The sequence below is a fragment of the Gorilla gorilla genome, chromosome 5 (assembly GCF_029281585.2).
Source record: "Gorilla gorilla gorilla isolate KB3781 chromosome 5, NHGRI_mGorGor1-v2.1_pri, whole genome shotgun sequence".
NCBI classification, from domain to species: domain Eukaryota; kingdom Metazoa; phylum Chordata; class Mammalia; order Primates; family Hominidae; genus Gorilla; species Gorilla gorilla.
The window spans coordinates 166772171-166782584 of record NC_073229.2 but is presented as its reverse complement, the minus strand read 5'-3'; the positions used below and the strand labels follow the sequence as shown (position 1 = coordinate 166782584).

The following is a 10414-nucleotide window of genomic DNA, read 5'->3' as shown; positions in this document are numbered from 1 at the left end:
TTCAGCTCTCACTCCCTTCTCATCAGCACATGTCTACAGTTGCAAGTAAGTGAATATTTTTTCTTTTTATATATGATTTTCACTGTAGGTTTCCAGTATAGTTACCCTGGTCTGCATCTCAGACCTACTGATATTGCCAACATCAATGTCTGTAACAGGTCACTTATTTGTAAGTCTAAAGTGTTGGAAAACCATGCTGAGAACAGGTATTCCACTAACCAGCATTTTCTCAAATATCATGTGTCTCTTAAAGGGAAAGAAAGTAATTATTCCCTCCTCTGCTTAAGTGGCAAATGAAAAAAGTCTTTCTCTGAGCAGTCAGAATTTTGTACAGAATATAGGAAAGTGTATAGCTCTGCACATAATAGTAACTCATGAATTTTTGTTGGAAGAATCAATTAAACAGACAATAAAAAACATATCCTCTCAATAAATCCAGACAAATTTTGGAAGTAAAATAGAAGGTACCTGTGATGGTGAATTTTATGTGCCAACTTGCCACGGCCATGGGGTGCCCTGATATTTGTTCAGGCATTATTTTGGATGTGTCTGTGAGGGTGTTTGTGGATGAAACCAACATTTGATTCAGTAGACTGAGTAAAGCTTATTGTCCTCCATATTTTGAGTGGGTCTCATTCAGTTAGTTGAGGGCCTGAACAGGACAGAAGGCTGACATTCCCATGAGTAAGGGGAAACCTGTCCCACCCAACTTCCTTGGGCTGGGATATAATCATGAACAGAATATTGGTAGAAATATGTACATTAGAGGCCATTCTGGTGAGGTTTCAGATAGAAATGAGGAACATGTTATAGGAAACTCAAGGAAAAGTTATCCTTGTTATAAAGTAACAAACTTGGCTGAACAGCATGTCCTCACATTTTGCAGAAGGTAAAACTTGAGAGCAAGGAAGTTGGTTATATAGCTGAAGAGATTTCTAAGCAAAGTGTTGAAGCAGTGGCTTGGTATCACCTGACTGCTTATAGTAAAATACAAGAAGAGAGAGAGAAATTGAAGAAGGAATTGTTAAGCAAACAAACAATAAAATCCCAAACCAACCAACTCACAAAAAACCCCAAAAATAACAGAAATTAAATATTGAGAAAATCCTCAGTCTATCCATATTGCAAAAAAAGATAAAGCATGTTCTAAAGAGAACATCAAAGGTGTGGCTGAACTATCACTTGACAAAGAGTTTGCGGCGTATATGAGCAGAAACTCTGCCAGTTTGAAGGAAAGGGGATGGAGATGGGACAAAATAAACGAAGGCTGTCAAGGCTGCTTGGATTCTACAGGGCAGGACCACAGAGGTATTTGGCTGTGAAGATGCACTGTTCTTCAAGAAAAGGGAAGAATGGCCCTGAAGTGAATTCAGAGATAGGCAGGACTGCCACTCCTGCCACAGGCCCAGGGGGTAAGACTGTTTTCTCCTTGGTTTCAGAGAAAGAGAATCTGGCATAGAGCTATGTGGCCCTCACATAGAGCCTCAGGGGTGGGGCCCTCTCAGACAGTTGTGGGGGCAGGTCCCTCCCAGATAGCTGGAGGGACAGGGTGGCTCTGCAAAGCTGTGGGATGACACTACCATCCCAGGAAGGCTGGAAGTTGGGACATTGTATTAGTCAGGGTTATCTAGAGGGACAAAACTAATGGAATATATATATTATATATATAATATATATTAAATATATATTTATAATATATTTAATTATATATTAAATTATATATAATGTATATAATATATACATTATATATAATGTATATAATTTAATATATATATAATTAAATATATATAATATATTTAATATATATTATATATACTATATATACATATATATTTAACATATATTATATATAATATATATATATAAAGGGGAGTTTGTTAAGTATTAATTCACACTATCGCAAGGTCCCACCATAGGCCATCTGCAGGCTGAGGAGCAAGGAGAGCCAGTCCAAGTTCCAAAACTGAATAACTTGGAGTTTGATGTTCTAGGGCAGAAAGCATCCAACATGGGAGAAAGATGCAGGCTGGGAGGCTAGGCCAGTCTCTCTTTTCACATTTTTCTGGCTGCTTATAATCTAGCCATGCTGGCAGCTGGTTAGACTGTGACCATCCTGATTAAGAGTGGGTCTGCCTTTCCCAGTCCACTGACTCATATGTTAATCTCCTTTGGCAACACCCTCATAGACACACCCAGGATCAATACTTTGTATCCTTCAATCTAATCAAGTTGACACTCAGTATTAACAATCACAGATGTCAAGCCAAAGAGGATTATTCTCAAACCTTAAGGTCTAATGGATTTGCCCTCCTCGGTTTTGGGTCTTCTTGAGAACATCACCACTTTCTTTCTCCCAATTTCTCTCTTTGAGAATGGGAATGTCTATTCTCACCATTGTATTTTGGAAGCCCATAGCTCATTTGGTTTCACAGGTTCACAAGCTGCAGGGGAATTTTGCCTCAGAATGAATTATACTGTGATTCACATCTATATCTGATTTAGATGTTTAGATGAGACTTTGAACTTTAAGCTTTAGAGCTGATGGTGGAATGAATTTAGACTTTTAGGGTTGGAATTGTTGGAACAGAATGAAAGTATTTTGCATGGAAGAAGAATTTAAAATTTGAGAGGTCAGGGGCAGAATGTTATGGACTGAATTTTTGTGTTCCCCCAAATTCACATGTTGAAGGCCTAACCCGCAATGTGACTGTATTTGGAGATAGAGCCTGTGAGTAGATGACAAAGGTTAATAGAGATCATGAAGGTGGGGTCCTACTCCAATAGGGCTCGTGCCCTTATGAAAAAGGAAGAGACACCAGAGCATGCTCTCTTCTGCCAAGCAAGGACACAGAAAGAAGGTGCCATCTACACACCAGGAAGAGGGCCCTCAGGAGAAACAGAACTGTCTAGCCCCTTGACTGGGCCTTCTCAGGCTCCAGAACTGTAAGAAATAAATTTCTGTAACTTAAAACACCCAGTATATGATATTTTACTATGGCAGCTTGGGCAGACAAAGACAATATCCATCACATTCCTTCTGAGAAGATCTAAATGGTCTAGAGGTAACAGGAGAGCAAAGCAAATCACTGTCTCATGCAGGATTCCTGTGAAGACAGTATTCACTATTCACCTACAGGAGAGCAAAGCAAATCACTGTCTCATGCAGGATTCCTGTGAAGACAGTATTCACTATTCACCTTCAGTAATGCCACTGGTAGACATGATCTGTACATGACATTGACAGTTGAGAGTGTTCTATTAGAATTCTGTTGCATAATTCTTATTCCGGATTGCTTGGCAAACAAAGCATAACAACCTCAAGGAGGTGAAGGTGAACCATCCTTTTCCTTGTTGTGATTAACAACAACAACAAAAAATCAATTTGCCTTTTAAGGGCTCTTTACAGACTGTTTATATGATATAAAATATAATAAGTGCAGCTTAAGCTATTAAGATAAAGCCTTTAAAATGACACGAGGACTACATCAAGACAAAGTGATCAAGTGAATTGCAGAACTGGGGAACAGTGAAGGGCTGCGAACTTCCCATCCAGAATACTGTTTAGAAGATGTCCACATTGAATATAGTAAGAAAATTATGCTGCACAAATGTCCTCTGCACATCTTTAATCCCAATTTAAACAATGTCTTCCATCTAACTTTTCTATAGTTTTAGAGCCTAGGAAATAGGAAGAGAATTTGTCAAGATTTTGGGAGATGAAAGGAAGAAATGACCAAAGGGCTAGAAAATAAAGGAGTAGGATGGTTACAGAAATCAGAATTACTTAAGAAAAACTGTGTGGCTAAAATGTCTTCATTTATACAAAGGCCTAATTAGCAAGATGCTGGACACTCTGTTACTGATTCAAGTTGAATAAAGAAAAGGGAATTGTTGAAGTTGAAGGTTTATATTAGAAACAAGGGGAAATTATCTTACTAGAAGTAGTAATATTTACTAACAAGATAAATATGTGATCACCTGAGTCTCCCAGAAAGTATTCCTCTTTTTTGTTGTTGTTTTTTTTTTTGACAGAGGATCTCGCTCTGCCACCCAGGCTACAGTGCAGTGGTGCTATCACAGCTCACTGCAGCCTAGAGCTCCTGGGCTCAAGCCATCCTCCCAGCTCAGCCTTCCCAGTAGCTGGGACTACAGGCACATGCCAGCCACCATGACCAGCTAATTTTTTATTATTTTATAGAGATAATTTATATATTTTATAGAGATGAGATCTCTTATGTTGTCCAGGCTGGCTCCAAACTCCCGGCCTCAAGCAATCCTCCCCCTCAGCCTCCCCAAACACTGGGATTACAGGCATGAACTATCATACTTCAGATCTCAAAATTGTTTATTTTGGCCTTAGGGCTTGTTATGGTCTCAGCACAGTCCACTTGGCCCATGAGCTAGGGTAGCCATGAAACTCTGGAGTAGCCAGTCAAATTGACCACTGACCAAATGAATAAATAGCCACTGTCAATGCCAGGTAGATAATTACAACTATTTCCTCACAAATCCACAAATTCCATTTTCACTTAAGTTTTCCAGAAATGTTAGTTAATAATAGATACCTAGTCCAAATTTTCAAAATTATTTCAGTTTTACAATTGATAGAGATAGAAGCAGAGTCCAACCTATTGTTAAATAATGCAAAGGGTGGTTGAAAGCCTATGTGAGGACACCTTGCACAAAGAGAGAGATGGCAGGGGTTTTGTCTGAAAAGTTTTGGACACAGCCTTTCTGGAGATAGAAGACTGGAATAAATGACCTCTGCAATTTCTAGCAGCCTTATGATTCTGCAGTTTATACGTTGGTTTTCAACACAAATAATCAACAATAGTTGACTGACTCTGTTGGCTTAAAGCAACACGTGGGTCTGCAGCTGCTTTTCCTCTCCCTGGAGGCTTCTCCCCCTTCTCTGATTTCTGGGTCAGGTATATGTCTTTACCTCTGTTGAGGAAGGGCCCTGGCTTCTGCGGGATGCCCATGCTACCAATGACAGAGCAAGAAGAGTGGACAGGAGTTTCAGTCAGTCCTTGGGCCTTTGTGTCCTGCTCCATGCACTTGAGCTCCAGCTTGTTTTGCTCTCCCCCACTTTGTAACTGCCTTAGGCCATTTGGGCTTCTATAACAAACTATCATATACTGGAAGGCTTCTAAACAACAGAAACTTGTTTCTTTCAGTTCTTGGGGCTGCGGAGTCCAAGATCAAAGTGCCGGCAGATTCAGTGTCTGGTGAGACATCTGTGGAAGTGGGGAGAGAGCTCTCTAGGATTTCTTTTATGAAGACAGTAACTGCATTCATGAGGGCTCCACCCTCATGAACTAATCACCTCCTGAAGACCCCATCTCCTAATACCATCACATTGGGGGTTAGAATTTTAATAAATAAATTTTGTTGGGACACAAACATTCAGTCTATAGCAGTAATCTTCCTGACTATCTGCCCTCTGGACTTCCTGCATTGGTATCTCACTTGAAACTTAACCAGCTTTTACAGTTGTGAAATCCCTTCCAATATTCTCATGCATATAAATCTCCTAGTGGTTCTGCTTCTCTGGTTGAACGCTGGCTAGTACACATGATAAAACTCTTCCAAGAAGGTGAGACACCAGGTGAACACTTAATGAAATAAGTAAATGCCTCCACTAAGATTAGAAATGTGCAGTTGGTAGAATCCCACATCCTTCTATAATCAAATCACTTCCTTAAACTTCACTAGAGCCAAACCATAAGAGATGAACTGATAGAGAAAACTACTTAACCATACTCAAGGTCATTTGGTACCAGCTTTTAAATATTGACAGAGAAATACTCCCATCTCATACATAGGGAAAACAAGAGATCAAACACTTAAATAAACTTGAGCCCCTGGCTGCATTAAAGGGAGTTCAAGGTTGAGATTTTATAATATCCATATGGTTCCAGTTAGAGTTGGATGGATGAAGGAAAGCTGTGATGGTTATCAGACTGACTTCCTGGACTCAGATGGAAGGAAGTCACATATATGGTATATGCTAGATACTTGCTGATTTCATTCTCTACTCTCGGCAGTGATGACTTCCCACAGAACCTGTAAGAGAAAAACAAACAGAGAATAATGTCACATGTAAGTCAGTGCGTGTATACACACACATGCACATACACACATAATAACAGCTAACACTTCTACAACCCTTTGGTTGCAGTAACTTAATTAGTCACCAGTGTAACCTGTAACTAGGTAATATTATTACAACTATTTATCAGACAGGAAGGAAGACATGGTGGGATTAAGTGTCTTGAGAGGGTCACGCTGAGGTGTCTGGTATCTACAGCCTGGTAACCAATGCAGTGCTGCTCCAGGGCCTCTCTGCCTATCAGTTCCACTCTGCAAGTGTATAATCCATGTGGGTGTGCAGGTGCGCGAACCTGACATCCATAGTTCATAACCTGGCTACAAATTGCTTTTTCAACTCCATCTTTCTCCTCTCTTAGATGTTCTCGCGTTTAAAATTTCCATAACATTCTTATGTTTAAAAAAAAATTGAACATATTTATAATAGCTTTTCTGAACACCTTGTTAATTTTATCTCTCTATTATTTCTGTGTCTGTGCCTATTGACTGATTTTTTTATGGTTGTGGGTCACATTTTTCATGCTTCTCCATATGTCCAGTGATGTTTTAATGGAAGCTGGATATTGTAACATCACATTGCTGCAAGTATCTCTCTCTCTCTTTCTCTCTCTCTATTTATATATATGATGAGAGAGAGAGAATATATATATATAAATATATATAACACAATATACATTTATATACTATATTAGCATATATATTACTGAATAATATAATATATATTAGCATAATATATTTATGTATTATACTAGCATATATTATATTACTTAAAATATATAAATATATATACAATATGTCTCTTTGGGGTTTTATTTTTCTTTAAGTAGTATTAAATTTTCTTTTGGCAGTAAGTTATTTATATGTGAGCTCCATATTTTTAAAGCTTATTTTAAAACTTGTTAGGATGGGTTTAGGCCAACCTTTATTCTAGAAGCAGTTTAGCTTTATTATTAAGACTGGAGTGTCTTGGGTCTCTCCTGAATATTCTGGGTGTTTCAAGAGTATACTCCACACTAGCTGGATGAATCTCAAAGGTGTCTCACTCCTGTGTGAGCTCTGGGAATTATTCTGCACAGAGCGCCATGCTTTTTGTTGTTTTTCTTCAGAAGTTGTTTTTTATTGCCTAGTCTTGTGGATTCTCACACTATGCTCATGTTATTCAGGCAAAGACTAGAGAGGATTCCATGCAGATTTGGGGGATGTTTTTATCTGCATAGCTTGCTTCTCTAGCAACCTGCACCACACATTCCAGTCTCTCCATCTTCCCTGAACTCCAAACTCTGTATCCTCAGCTCAGTGAGAGAGCTATGCTCCTTCTCCCAGTATTGTGGCCTGGAAGGAAGGAAGGTGAGGCAATTACAAGGGTCACCTCATTTGTTTATTTTCTCTCAGGGATCGTAATCCTGTACTGCCATTTCTAAGATCTGGTAACAATCCTTTTCTGTACTCTGCCCTGTTTTCTAGTTGTTTACAGTAAGAAAGCAAATCTGATATCAGTTATTCCATCATGGCTGAAAGAGGAATCCAATAATTTTATTGTAAATTAATTATTAGTAGATAACAATAGTTTAAACAAGACTGAGTTTGAATGAATTGATATAAAACTACATTGACTAAAGCTTTATGTTTATGTTTTTTAAAAAGCAAATTTCAATGTGCACAACTTGTGCATTTTCTTTTCTAGGTTCTCAGTCGGATTGTGAGAATTTTTATGCTTTTACCATCTTTTCCTGCATATATGTCATCAAAGTGTCCTGATACATGGTTTTGCAAGGCAGATCTGTGGATTTCTGCAGATATTTCAACCATATCAATGAGTACTATTTCATGCTCAGATCAACTGTGCATACATACAATGAAAATTTACTAGTCTATATTTTTCTCTCTGTCCAACCATCCCAGGAGATTGATGAAAAATGAAATAAATCCTGTTGGTATTTTTACAACTCTTAGGGGCAAAAACCATTACACTTTCAAAGAAGAGAGGAAGTGTATTTTAGTGGTCAAGGGACCAGAAGAGATACAGGTACCCCAAGGTTTGGGGTACCTCTCACAGGTCTCACAGGACACAAATGTCCTGGCTGCATAGTGTTCCTGGGCACGGCTGTAGCTGAATGTTTGTATGTCAAAGGGGAGTTCCCTAGCAGTGGAACAAAACTGATGATTTAAAGAGAAGGCCCTGAAAGGAGGTCATGTGTCTGAAAATCTGGAACCACTTGTCAATCTCACTCCTACTTTGAACGGGAGTCTTCCTTGTACGGAAAGTACTTTTCTATTATCTTTGAGCATTCAACAGGGGCTCAATACATGCTTGTTAAATAATCATTGTGAAAGGTGAGCACACTCCCTTGCAAACATCTCCCACTCCAGTGCACACTCTTCCTCTTAGGTTTTAATTTGTTTGTTTTTTCTCACCAAACAAACACAGAGGCCTTTTTATGAAAGGATCGTTTTCTAAAAAATACCCAGGAATCAAATGTGAAATGGATACTTTCTTTGGTAAACTAACATTTTACAATGTTATGGGGACGTTGTTTTATTTATTTATTTATTTATTTATTTATTTATTTATTTATTTATGACAGAGCCTCCTTCTGTCACCTAGGCTGGAGTGCAGTGGCATGATCTCAGCTCACTGCAACCTCCACCCTTTCAGGTTCAAGCAATTCTCATGCCTAAGCCTCCCAAGTAGTTGGGACTACAGGCATGCGCCACCATGACTGGCTAAATTTTTTTGTATATTTATTAGAGACAGGGCTTCGCCATGTTGGCCAGCCTGGTCTCCAACTCCTGAGCTCAGGCAATCCACCTGCCTCTGCCTCCCAATGGTGTTCTTTATAATCCAAAGTCAAACTGCTATTTCTATAATCTATCACCTGGACTGAAGAAGAACCGAAGGGGCGCTGGGCAGCATTAGCACCCGTGTCCAAGTCTGCTGTAGGTACATCAAAGATGCCCGTGCAAGCAGTTTAGGTGCAAGGTCAGGATCACTATCTTTTCTGTCATTCTCCAGAGGTGGGGGTTGGGGAACCAGTCAGTTACAAAGCACTTCAGAACTCCTGGGAGATATCAATAAAATGAGGCATCTATATATATAATAGAATAATATAGCTCCCAGTAGTGTTTTTTTGAGAGACAATAACCCATTTAATATTTTGAAATGGCTTGCCCAGACAGCACTCGTTGGAACATCTTTTGCTTTTCCTGACCTCGGTCTCAAAGGTCTTCTAGCTTTGAAGAAATCCACAATTCTCTGGACTTCGTGAGGAAAGCAGCTAAGATGTCTCATTGTTGCAAATGGGATTTTTTCAGAATTTCAGATTGCTGGTGTCAAAAACATAACCAAACAAAAAATGTCTTAAACTTGTTCTTCACTCATCATGTTCTCTTATCCCATGCTTCCCTTACACATTAAGAGCATGAATGTAGATCCAATTAGACTGGGCTATTTCTTAACCTATATTCTTGTCCTTGGAAATATGAACATGTACTATGACTACTACTGATAATGGCCTGCTTTAACAAATACTTCACAGTTACCTGATGCGTACTCAGGAATCATTCGAGCAACGTAAATTAAATCAAGTAGGAATGTGTGATTACGTAGAATATAGTTTTAGTTAGAAGGCCTGGGTCAAACCCCTGGAATTAGTAGTTCCTTAGTCATTGAAGGTGGTGTCATAGATTATCTAATCATGGTCTCTTTATATAATGGGTGGAATATTTCTCACTTTACTTACTTCATAGGATTAATAAAAAGATTAATAAAATTGTGTATAGCACGCATATATCTCTCTATGTATGTGTGTGTTTGTATCCTCTATTCACATTAGCTAGGCAACTGTTTCCAATTTCTCCAGGAATTTTATAAAAGCAATTTTTATGTAAGTAATTTATTGGTAGTGAAGTAGACAAGAGTAATCATAGTGATGATGATGATGATGATGAATAACAACCATTTTCCTGGTACCCGTTTAAACCCTTTGCATACATTATCTCCTTTAATCTTAGCATTTGTTCAGTTGAGGAAACTGAAACTAAAAGATCGCTTTGCCCCAGTCACACAGCCAGGAAGCCCAGCAGAGATTCACACTCAGGTCTGACTGGGGTCCACGTCTGTGTTCTGTATACTACTGTGCCCCTCTTGCTCCCTGCCTGGTAGAGCCGAAAGAGTCAGCAAGAAAATAAGAAAAAGTAGTTTGAGACATATTTGAAAATAAATTCACAATACAGAAAGGATCTCTTGCCCAATCATTAAAGAATAATAAATCAATAATAAATTATGCAAGTAACATCTGCCAAT

General features: G+C 38.7%; 1 long non-coding RNA gene across 1 annotated transcript; it reads left to right on the top strand.

Annotated features, from left to right (window-relative positions):
- Positions 1-3322: 3322 nt before the first annotated feature.
- On the top strand, positions 3323-5409 carry LOC129534109 (uncharacterized). The gene is made up of 2 exons (XR_008680535.1): positions 3323-3586; positions 5178-5409. It is a non-coding gene; the product is annotated as an uncharacterized lncRNA (long non-coding RNA).
- The last annotated feature ends 5005 nt before the right edge of the window (positions 5410-10414 follow it).